Here is an 11,721-nt window from a genome sequence, read left to right as displayed (position 1 = left end):
ACAGAGGAAGAAATGGGCAAGTGTGATGAAAGTTCCTGCAAGTGAAAGATGTCAGAAGAGCAGGGAAGAATCTTAGGTGAGAAGAGATGATGGAGTGGCCTTAGCTGGACTTTTCTTGTATAGCCCTGGACAGAACCATGTTTCCTGTGGCACAGAGACTGCATCCAGGGGGAGGCAATGGCTTAAAGCCAAGAGGGTTAAGTGATGAGACACCTCAGCCCCAGGGGGTGAAATTTGGGGGAGACAGGTGTCCTGAAAGTGAGCGATTGTGCTCTTTTTGGAATGGGACAAAGCATCCTTAAAAGGAAAACCCTAGAAGCAGCTCTGGTCTATGTGCAGTGGTGAGAGCACTGGACATGGAAGGAAGAGGTCATGATGGCAGATGTTCTCCAGGTGGTGCCACGAGTGACATGGAAACACGTGTGTGGGAATCCATAAAAATCAGAGAGTTTTAGGAAGGTTGTAAAAAGGACAGGCCGCAGAAACAGCAAGAACTGTGAAGTGCTAAAGCAGCAGAAAAAGATATATAAGCTGTAGCGAAGACAATAGGGCTGTGTAATGTCCCTTCTAAGTTGCAACAAGTTTATTTAGTATATATCTAGAAGGTTATGCTTATGAATACAGCTTTATTCGTTGTCTCTTATAAACGAGCCATTGTGTTGGAGAATTGGCTGCTATTGTTTTAACCAAAGCTACGAGTGTTTAAGATGATTAGATAGAACTACTGTCAGTATGCTTTTACTCTGTGTAATTGGCTGAGACGCATTTATGTTATGTTGTAACATTAAGTTTCTTTGGCCTGCTGCCTGGTCAGCGAGCTGTACGCATCTTTCCATTGTCATAACCATCTAATGAAACTAATGCTAAAAACATAAAAAGCTCTAGGCGCTGATCAAAGCAGCCCCATCCTGTTCGCGTCTGTATATAAATTGGCAGCGTACCAAACACGAGGTTTTGACAGTGTTTCCTGGGAAAGCCTATGGCACAAGAAGGACTCCTCTCCTCTTGATGAACAGAGAATTGATTATCTAAAGGGTCATGATGGACCGAGAGTTGGTGATCTGAGGGATGGATGTATTGGAAATTTGGTGGGGGGAGGAGGAAATGTTTTTGGAAGGTTTTCATTTTCCCTGTGTCTTTCTTTTTACTTGTAGTGTCGTTAATAAAGTTTTCTTTTCTTTATTTCTAAGTGGGGGCCTGCTTTGCTTATTTCTGGTCACATCTCGCAGCAGAAACCAGGGAGAGTGTATTTTCATGGGGGCACTGGCTTTGTGCCAATGTCAAACCATGACATATATATAATAAAAAAATAAATCAAGCCTTCTGAAATATGGAGTCAAATCCTTGTCTCTTCCCACATGGAAAGACCCCTTTGACCATCGTCACATGTGCCCTGGCTGGCTGCAGGCTGGGCACATATCCTGCCCTCCTGCTCTGTTCCAAAGGCAACAGGAATGGGCACCTCTGGGCACCACTCTGAGCACGGCCAGCACGGCCTGGGCACTGCAGGTGACTGGCACAACGGCACAGGAGCCTTCAGCTGACAGGTGGTTTCTGCTTTCTCTCCTTGCAGCCGGGCTCTGCGGGTGCTGAGGCTGCTCTGGGCTCTGCCAGGGCTCTGCTGGAGCTCAGCACCGGGCCGGAATCAGCCAAAGAAGAAATGGTGTGACCTGCTGCGCAGACTTGCTTGAGCATTTTGGCAGCACATCTCAAGTTTGCAGAGTGTACATCTCCAAGGGAAAACAAGACAACCCTCAAAAAATAAACTTGTTCAATAACTTCTGAAATGAAATCAATCTGGGATGACCCCAAATGACATTTCTCAGTTTGCTCAAGCCGTAGCTAAGCCCTTCTCCAAACAGTTCTCTCCCCCACCACCTGCCTTTTACTTCCTAACTGCTCCCTCTTTTCCCCCAGTGAGTTCTCAGCCCATTGCAGTCTCCATCACACTTGATGCCCCTCACCACGAGGAAGAGGAAGCCCCAGGCTTAGGGACTCATCCTGTCACTGGCTGAGGAGCAGAAATGTCTCAGAATTCCAGTGGGATTTTAGTGTCATTCAGAGCTGCTCTCCAGCCCTCAGCTCTCCTTGCTGCTGAGCTCCCACTGCCTTTTCCTCATCCTTGCAGCAGGATGAGCTCTGCAAATCCCCTTGAGCCTCCCCACCCTTCCCAGCCCACACACCCCCCCAGTTAAGCTGCAGCTGAACCTTCTCAGTCTCCTGTGGCACACCAGTCTAGTGCCCTGTGCAGGGAGCCCCAACCCCAGAGCACAGTACACAACAATGCAGTCCGGGCTGGAACAGCTGCCCTGCAGCCCTGGCTTGGCTGTTTGTGGCAAGGCAATGCCCCCTGTTACCAGCTGTCCCTGCAGGATGGCCCCAGGGCAGAGCCCAGCCAGGCTCCCACTGCAGCCCCTGGAGCTTGGGGCAGACAGTGCTCCCAGGGCTGAGGTTCCTGAGGAGCACCCGGAGCTGTGCCTTGCACTCTGTTGCTGTGTGTCACAGTGGAGGGTGGCTCGGGCTGTGTGAATGTACCAGCCCTGATTTGACTGCCAGGGGCCTCGCCCAGGCACATCTCTCCCAGGGCTGCAGCATTTCACTGGCCGGAATCTGACAAGGCATAGAGATCAGAGCAATGAAATAATCCAGACTGTGTTTTTCAAAGGCCCTTTAGAAGGAAGGGCTTGAGAATAAACGCTCCCTGTTTGCCACGTGAACATCAGGGTGAGCTGCAGGGCCTGAGTGCTCTCGGGGCCAGGCACAGCCCTGGGGGTGGCAGTGCCAGGGCTGCAGCAGGTACAGGCCATGGGCACTGCTGGGGCAGCACTGACGCCTCAGCCCAGGCCCTGGGGGCTCCAGGCTCCTTGCCCAGGCTCTCTCAAGAACACGCCAATGCTCAGCACAGAAAACCCCCGTGAGCAGCCCCAGGCTGGCCGAGGGCAGGCTGGGGGCAAACAGCATGGCTGCGACTCTGCAAGGGCCCTGGGGGAAAAGGGAAGGAGCAGCAGAGCAGGGGCTGATCCATCCCCAGTGCACTGGACAGCCCAGGGCAGCGTCCCAGAGCGTCCTGATGGAGCTGCCAACAACATCCCCCCTCTGCAGCCCTGGCCTCTCCCCCAGCTCACACAGGTGCCCCATCCTTGCACGCACAGACACGGTAGCACTGGCTCAGCTGCCCCTGTTTGCATTGCACACAGCAGGGGGAGCACCCCCATGCTGTTGGTGTGGGGACATGAACCTCAGGGAGCACAAATGCCATCAGCCCCTGGGGCCAGCAAGGGCTGGGGGACACCAGGGAAACCACTCAGCTTTGTCCTGGCCTCTGCAGTCAGCCAGAAAATTTGTTCCCATCAGCTGGGAGTTTCCTGTGCCACTGCAGACGCTGTTGCTCAGAGCCAGGGCTGCCTGGCAGCCACCACCAAACTGCCATGAGCATTTCCCTGCGTTCACCTTTGCTTTCTTTCCTCTTTCCTGATCCAGATTTCTTCCTATTGCCCAACCCTGCTCCCTCCCCTGCAAACAGCCCATCCCTGTTTGCCCTTTCCTCTCTGGCCCCACTCCCCATTGCAGTTCCTGACTTGGCCCCATGGGAATGTCCCTTGGGCAGCAGGATCATCCTACAAGTGCTGCAGGAATTGTCTGCAGGCTCCTGCAGTGCCTGGTGGTGCTCCCTTGCAGAAGGCACCTCAGGCCAGGGGGGCACATCTGGGCTGCTGTGTCTGGCTCTGGGACTCCCTGTTCTGGGCAGTGAGGAGAAGCTGCAGAGGCTGTGCAGGACTGACAGGATGGGCTTTGGGGGGAGGCAGGAGAAGCTGAGGGACGTGGGCTGCTGGAGCTTCTGAAGAGGAGGCCCAGGGCTCCTCCTGCAACTGCTCCAAGGGTGGTTCCAGAGAGTCAAAGAATCAGCAAGGTTGGAAAAGACCTTGGAGATCATCAAGTCCAAACTGTGCCTTGACTCTGCCTTGTCTCCCTGAGCCTCCTCTTCTCCAGGATAAACAACCGCAGTTCCCTCAGACACTCATCACAGGACTTTTATTCCAGACCCCTCCCCACCTTTGTTGCCCTTCTCTGGACATGCTCCAGCCCCTCCATGGCCTTCCTAAATTGGGGGCCCAGAACTGGACACAGCACTCAAGGTGTGGCCTCACCAGTGCTGAGTGCAGGAGAAGAATCACTGCCCTGCTCCTGCTGGCCACACCATTCCTGATCCAGGCCAGGAGCCATTGGCCTTCTTGCCCACCTGGGCACATAGCTGGCTCATGTCCAGCCTGCTGTCCATCTGTGCCCCCAGGTGCCTTTCTGCCTGGCTGCTGTCCCGCCACTCTGTCCCCAGCCTGTAGCACTACAGGGGTTGTTGTGGCCAAAGTGCAGGACCTGGCACTTGGACTTGTTCAACCTCACATTGTTGGATTTGGGCCCTGGATCCAGCCTGTCCAGGTCCCTCTGCAGAGCCCTCCTACCCTCCAGCAGATCCACACTCACACCCAGCTTGGTGCCATCTGCAAATTTGCTGATGCTGGACTCAGTCCCCTCATGCAGATCATCAGTGCAGATATTGAAATCCACGCTGGCTGGCTCTGATCCCTCAGCCATCCTGTGGGTGCCCTGATGGCACTCAAGTTGATCTGTTCCATAACCTTGCCAGGCACCCAGGGCAGGTTGACAGGCCTGGAGTTCCCCAGCTCCTCCTTCCAGCCCTTCTTGGGGATGGGCTGACACTGCTGCCTCCAGTCCTCTGGGACCTCCCTGCTGAGCCAGCACTGGTGGTAAATGATGGAGAGCAGCTTGGGGAGCTCATCCACCAGTTCCCTCATCCCTCTGGGATGGATCCCATCTGCTCCCAGAGACACCTGTGAGCATCTGAGTGGCTCAGCAGGTCCCCAGCTTCTTCCTCCTGGATTCCAGGAGGCTGTTCTGCTCCCTGTGCCCATCCACCAGCTCAGGAGAACACTTGTCCTGAGGATGACCTGTCTTATTCTTGAAAAATGAGGCAAAGAAGGGGTTAGGTACCTCAGCATTTCCCTCATATTTTGTAACCCTATCTCCCCCAATAATGAATACAGATTGTCCTTGTACCTCTATTTGCCATTAATGTATTTATAGAAACCTTTTTCTTATCCCTCACAGAAGTGGCCTGGTTAAGTCTTAAGCTTTCACTTCTCTAATTTTCTTTCTGCATCACCTAACAACATCCTTAAACATTTCCTGAGTTACTTGCCTCTCTGTCCGAAGGTGATGCACCTTATTTTTTCCCCAAGTTCCTGCAAAAGGCCCATCACATACAGAACGGCACCTGTTGGCTAAAGTACACCTCAGAGCAGGAAAATACAAGAGTCTATAAATTAAAACAGGGAAAGCAAGCAAGGAAAGTAAAAGAAGAGGCTGGGAAGGCTAACAAAAACTGGGACCCCCTTGATCACTTACTTCCTCCTACCCTTGCAGTACCTCAAATCCTTCCTCCAATTCCTCTTTCTGTGGAGCCAATTCCTCCTCCTCTCCCAGCTGTCATTCCTTTACCACCTCCTCACCCAGTTATACCTCCACCACCTTCCCCTCAGCCCTCTCCTTACTCTCTTTACCCTTCACTACTGTCCCCTTACCTCTACCATCTCATGCACCCCTTATTCACCAGCAAGTTCCTGCTCTGCCTCCCCCACAACAAATGAGAAGCCAAACAACATCTCAGAATCTCATGCCCAAGAGTGAAGTTAACCAGTCAGCCTCCTCAGCTGATGTTGTAACACCCAGTCCAAAGAGGCTGAAGTGGGAAAATTGTTCCCTCTCAGAGAAGTTCCCATGTGCAGGGTGGCCAGTGAGATTGGATTTGTAAACGCTCACTTGACTGTGGCCGAAGTTAGAAACTTTAAGAAAGAATTGTGAAATTTAGTGGAAGACTTAGTAGGAATAGCAAATCAACTTGATCCATTTTTAGGCCCTAATATTTATACATGGGGAGAATTGAACTCCATCTTTAACATCCTATTTTCCCCAGAAGAGATTCGATTAATAAGAACTGAAGGAATGAAAATTTGGGAGTGAGAAAACCAGCTTGGGCCCCCAGGTGACTAAACAATGCCTTTAGTGGAGCCTGACTGGGACCCTAATCAAGAAGAAGGGAGAAGGAATATGAGAGATTACAGGTCCCTGATGACCTGAGGGATAAAAGAATCAGTCCCTAGAGGGAGTAATACCAGGTTAGCGTTTGACGGCACCCAGGAAAAAGACAAGACCCCGGCACCATGACTTAATAGGCTAAAGCAAAACTTCCAGATTTACTCTGATGTTGACCCAGACAGCCCAGAAGGCCAATCTCGGGTTCCGTGTGGTCAGGGATGACCCTGAGAATCCTTTTTTCCCAGCCTGGTGTTTCAAAGAAGGAGTCTGAATTCTTTGGCTTTGGTTTCCAAGGTTGTTTATTGTTTCTTATTTTTAACATTTTTTCTCTGGCCTGCCAGAGGTCAGACAGAGGCACACTCCCTGCTCCCAGGCTTGTGTCTACGTTTTATACTATGAACTATGTGTACTTTATTTATCATTATTTTCCAATACCTAAAGCCACACAGCAGGGGACTTTCAGTATTAATCAAAACAAATGCACCATTTATTGAGTGCCCACAGCAAATGCAATAGAAGGATTAGAAAGAATATGAAGGACAGAGAGAGAAAAGGAAGGGGGGAATAGCTACCAACAGAGAGATGAAATCCTCGTGGTCGTGCCAAGAGATCCATCTGGTCACGCTGGGGAGAGTCTCAAAGTCTTTGGTTAACTCAGGGCTCTTTTATAATCTACCGCCAGGAGGGGAGCAGGATGGCACATGGAGGGCACAGTGGAGAATAAATCCATTGGGAGCAGGTACAGACAGCCCAGTTCTGAACAGCACAAACCGGTGCCAGCAGTGAGCGGGGCCCGTTGTTTCAGGACTGGTTCCTATGGGAAACATCCCGCTTCCCATGGCAGACATCCAGCTCCAGTCAGGCCAGCACCCCTGGGTTAGAATTTGAAGGGTCTCAGTCTCAGTCCTTGGGGAGGGCTTCAATCTCTGTCCTTGACTGTGGTTGTGAGGCAAATGAGGGATCTTTGGACCGTGTCTTACAGAATGACATCCCAAAGCATAAAAAATTTCTGCATTTTCCTGTAAAAAAAATTAATGAATGAATAAATGATAATTATTAGTTCTAATTTATTTACAATAGTATTATTCTATATTTGTATGACCAAATTTTAATATTTGTATTTTAAAATCTATGCATTATTAGGAAGCAAAAAATTTATTGGCCATTGGTTTTAAGTACACAATTCCCTTCATTAATTCATAGACCAGGGTGGCTTTGGTTTCTCCTGCTTTATGCTAATTAGTCCTATTTTAAATCCTTTTGGAATCTTTTTTTATCATTTTCAGAGGGTAAAAGGGGCCACTGTGGGGTCCCTGGAGACATTTCTGGGGCATATTTGGGGCAATTTTGGGTCTGGGGAAGGAATTCAGAGGGAACCTTGAGAGTCTGGAGGGCCCTTGGCGGAGCTGGGTTGGGCATTTCGAGGGGCACTCAGGGATTCTGAGGGGTCAGTTCGGGGTCCGGGGCAGCACCTGGGGGTCCTGGGGTGCCCTTGGCAGTCAGGGAGGGGAATTTGGGGCCCTTCAGGGTCCGGGAGGGCCCTTGTGGGGCTCGAACGGGGCTCCCTGGGGCGCAGGGGGTGATGGGAGTTGTAAGCGCGGGCATCATACGGTTTAACGGGGCCGCGGAGCATCAGGGGAGTTCGAAACGCAGCTGCAATGGCTCTCGGTGGGGCGCGGGGCATGACGGGAGATGAAGTCCCGGCTAGAATAGCGCTGGATGTGCGCCGAGGAGCATGCTGGGAGCTGTAGTCCCGGAAGTGGTTCGAACACCATGTTTGGGGGTCCGGGAAGGCTCTTGGGGGACGGTTTTGCGTCCGAGCCGCGACTTGAGGCCCTGGCAGGGAACGCAAACGGTTCGGGAGCCCTTGGGAGGAGGTCTGGGACCTCTGACCAGGCTCTTTAGGGTGCGGGGCACGGCAGGAGTTTCAGGCGCGGGACTGTGGTCTGAGGGGCTCTGGGGCCGCGGGGGAGGAAAGATGAATTCCCAGAAGTGGCTGTACCGGGCATCTGTGGGGTTGGGAGCACTCAGAGGATCCGGGGACGCTGTGGGAGATCCCGAATGGGCGCTGAGGGAACACTTGAGGGATCTTGGAGGGTCTGGGGGACACTTATGGGACAGATGCGGGCGGATGCCCGTGTTCTGTGGAGTGCAGGGCATGACGGGAGTTGTAGTCCTGGCTTCAATTGGGCTGTATTCGGCCGCGGGGCATGATGGGAGATATAGGCAAAAAATGTGGTGCCCATTTAGGCACCGCCCCCAGACCCAAATCCGAGGTGCTGATTAGCTGCAACTGGTGATAGGCGGGAGCCTCGGCAAATGGGATGCGTTGTAGGTGGGAACAGCCAAATCACCCTCCTCCAGTCCCTGCCACTACAGCCAATTCATTCCCAGTACAGACCAGTATAACTCCAGTAAAGTCCATTTCATCCCAAGTAGAACCCAGTTCAATGCCAATGTCCCTCCAGTCCCTCCCAGTGCAGCCCAGTCCGTCCCAATACACCTGAATTCATTCCCAGTCGTTCCCAGTTCCTCCCAGTGTCATCCACATGATGCCCCGGTGTCCCCAGTATTCTCTGCAATCATCCCAGTATCCCCAGTGAGTCCCAGTCACCCCCAGTGTCACTCCCAGTATGTCAAGTGTTTCCCACAGCGTTCCCAATGTTCCCCAGTATGTCCCAGTCCTTCCCAGTGTTTCCCACAGCGTTCCCAGTGTTCCCCAGTATGTCCCAGTCCTCCCCAGTGTTTCCAAGTACAGTTTCATTTCTCACAGTGGCCGTAGCAGCCAAATCCAGCAGTGGGGTCAGTGCAGTGCCCATGGCCACAGCCCCTTGCAGGGGCCCAGTGCAGCTTGGGCTGATGATCCACCCTCACAGCTGGCCCAGGGCAGCTCTGCAGTGGCTTTGGTGGCACCTGGGGCTGGCACACACCTGAGCAGTGTTTCTGTTTGCACTGGGGAAATCAGCAGTTTGAGATTCCTGCAAAAAGTACAAAAAGTGAAAACCCCACTTAGGTTGGGTGCAACCAGCTCTGCAAGCACAGCAGGGCCCATGGGAGTGAGGACAGACAGGATGGGGCTGGGCAATGTGGAGCAAGTTGTCCACATGGGGACAGAGCTCCAGGCACAGCTTCTGTGAGCAGGCCAGAGCTGCTGAGGAGAGACCCTGGGTCAATATCAATCACAGAATGCTGCAATCACCTCTGCTCTAAAGTGAAATAAAATAAAATACATCCTTTAAAATAGAAAAGTGTATTTCTTACAAGTTTTTTGAAGTCTTTCTGCATAATTGGACCAGGAAAACTTTAATGACCCTCTCAGGACTTTGATGTTGTTTACATCAAACTCAGTCCCTGAGAGTGTCTTCAAAAAACTTCTCAACAACTCAAAAATAAATTGAAACTCTGAAGTTTCTTGAAGTTTTAATTGTTCTACTGAGACACACGAGTGAGAAAGTGTCCCCAGGTTCCAGTCAGAGCAGAACACTGGAGGCAGTGATGGCAGCTGGGCACAAACAAGGCAAAGGTGTCTCTGGTGCTGAGCAAAGCTGGATGTGTTTCAGGAATGCAAAGGGCCAAGGCCTGAGCCCCAGCCCCTGGCCAGGCAGATCCTGTCCCTCCCTCCTTGCTCCGGGCTCTTCCCGGGATGGGCACTGGCATGTGGGGATGTGCAATGCCAAGGGCAGGAGCATGGGGCGGCCCCTGCCAGGCTGCTGAGCAGGGACAAGGAGGCCATGAGGCCCCAGGCCTGCAAGGGTCACTTGTCTCCTGCTCCTGCCTCAGGCCCAGGCCCAGCAGCCATGGCCAAAGTGCTGCCCAAGTTGGCTCTGGCAGGGCTGTCTTGCAGCTGCTGCCCATCCCTGTGCCCTGTGCAGCCCAGGCTGTCCCACGGTGTCCCTGCCCTGCGTCTCTGTCCCTGCAGGCTGTCGGCATACCCCGGCTGGCCCACCTGGCTGGGCCCTTCCTTTGCTGACAGCTCTGCCTCCTGCCTGCCTCTGCCTGCCCACACAAAGCCTGGGACTGACCCAGACTCCTTCTCGGGGACGTGCTGCACCACAGCCCTGGCCTGGGAGGGAAATTCTTTTCTCTTGGTTCCCATTCTGGGTCTTCACAGCTGCACTTGGTGGCATTATTGATATCTCAGGTTCATTTCCACTATGAAGAAGAGGTCTAATATATTTGAATCCACCTTTCTCGTCCTCACAGGCTATTCTTGTTCTGCCCTCAGTCTCCACTGAACCCAGGACTTCCAGCTCCCATACAGTGATCATGTTCTTGGGGCCTCCAAATCCCATCCTGGGAGATCTCTGGGCCTGCTCAAAGGTTTTCAGCCTTGGAGATGTGATTTAAGTCCAGGAATGTCTGAGTACATTTTTGCCAAAAGCTTGTACTGGGAAATATAATACAGAATAATACACTCTGTCTTTGACTGAGGGCAGATTTAGATTTTCTGTAAGGATGAAATATTTTGTGATGACGGTGTCAGGACACTGGCACATGTTGCCCTTGGAATAGAAACCCCATCCCTGGATGTGTTTAAGGTCAGGTGCTTTGTACAACCTGAACGAGTGAAGGTGTTCCTGGGTAATGGGAGATGAGTTTTACTAGAGGCTCTTTTAGGTCTCTTCTAACTCAAACCATTTTACAATTCTTTGATTCTTATATCCCAACTGCTTCTCCGCAGGGCTGCAAGTACCTATGCACACCATGCCAGCATTTTAATTTGGCCTAATTCCCAACATTTCCTTAAAAAGGAAAGAATTGCCATATCAGGGACAAGAATTGCCGTGTTTATGGAGGAACCATTGAAAGCCCAAAAAGTAAAGAAACTGAAAACAACATCTCAGTGTGAAATATTCACCAAGCGGGACAACGGCAGAGACTCTAATGATGACCACCCAGCTGAGGATGGGAGTTTCTGCCTTAGGGTCTGAGTATCAGGATGGAAAGTCACTCCCAGGAGGAATCCCTGTGCATTTCCCTCTGCCATGGCTCTGCCCTTCCTGATCCAGCAGCTGTGAAGCAGCAGAGATGGGGCAGTGCAGGGACAGGGCTGGCTCTGACAGGGCTGTTGTGGTTTAGGAATGGTGCTCTCCAATTTACTACTCCCACTACAAAGACCACGTGTCTCCCCAGATTTATATTCCCGCCATTGTCCCTCACAGAGGCTTTACCTGCCTGGCCCTGCTTGATCTCAGCCCACGTTTCACAGTCAGGGATAACCTGGAGATGGTGTCCATGGTTAAATCCACCCCTCGCTCGCGAGCCCATCTGAAGGTTGCATCTCTTCCCTGATAACTTAAGGTGTCCAGAAATAACTCACCCTTGTGTGGCCAGTCCAGACTCCCCTGAGACACTTTAATCCTGGCAACCCCATCCTCCTGTCCGTTGTTGTCATGCTCTTCGGTGCCCGACTCTTGGGCACGTGAGCATCCACAGGAGGGACTTGCACAGCCAACTTCTCCCCCAGACAGAGATGTCATGCCCCAGTCCAGCAGCTGTAGAGAGTTAGGGATATGCGTGCAGAAGAAATCGGGCTGTACGGTCAGTCAGGACATCCTCCCCCCTACAGTCAGACCTTTGCTTTGTACCTGTGCTCGGAGGATTCCG

Source organism: Melospiza melodia, chromosome 7 (genome assembly GCF_035770615.1).
Source record: "Melospiza melodia melodia isolate bMelMel2 chromosome 7, bMelMel2.pri, whole genome shotgun sequence".
In the NCBI taxonomy this organism is placed as follows: Eukaryota; Metazoa; Chordata; class Aves; order Passeriformes; family Passerellidae; genus Melospiza; species Melospiza melodia.
The sequence above is the reverse complement of the archived record's forward strand: the minus strand, read 5'-3'. Positions refer to the sequence as shown.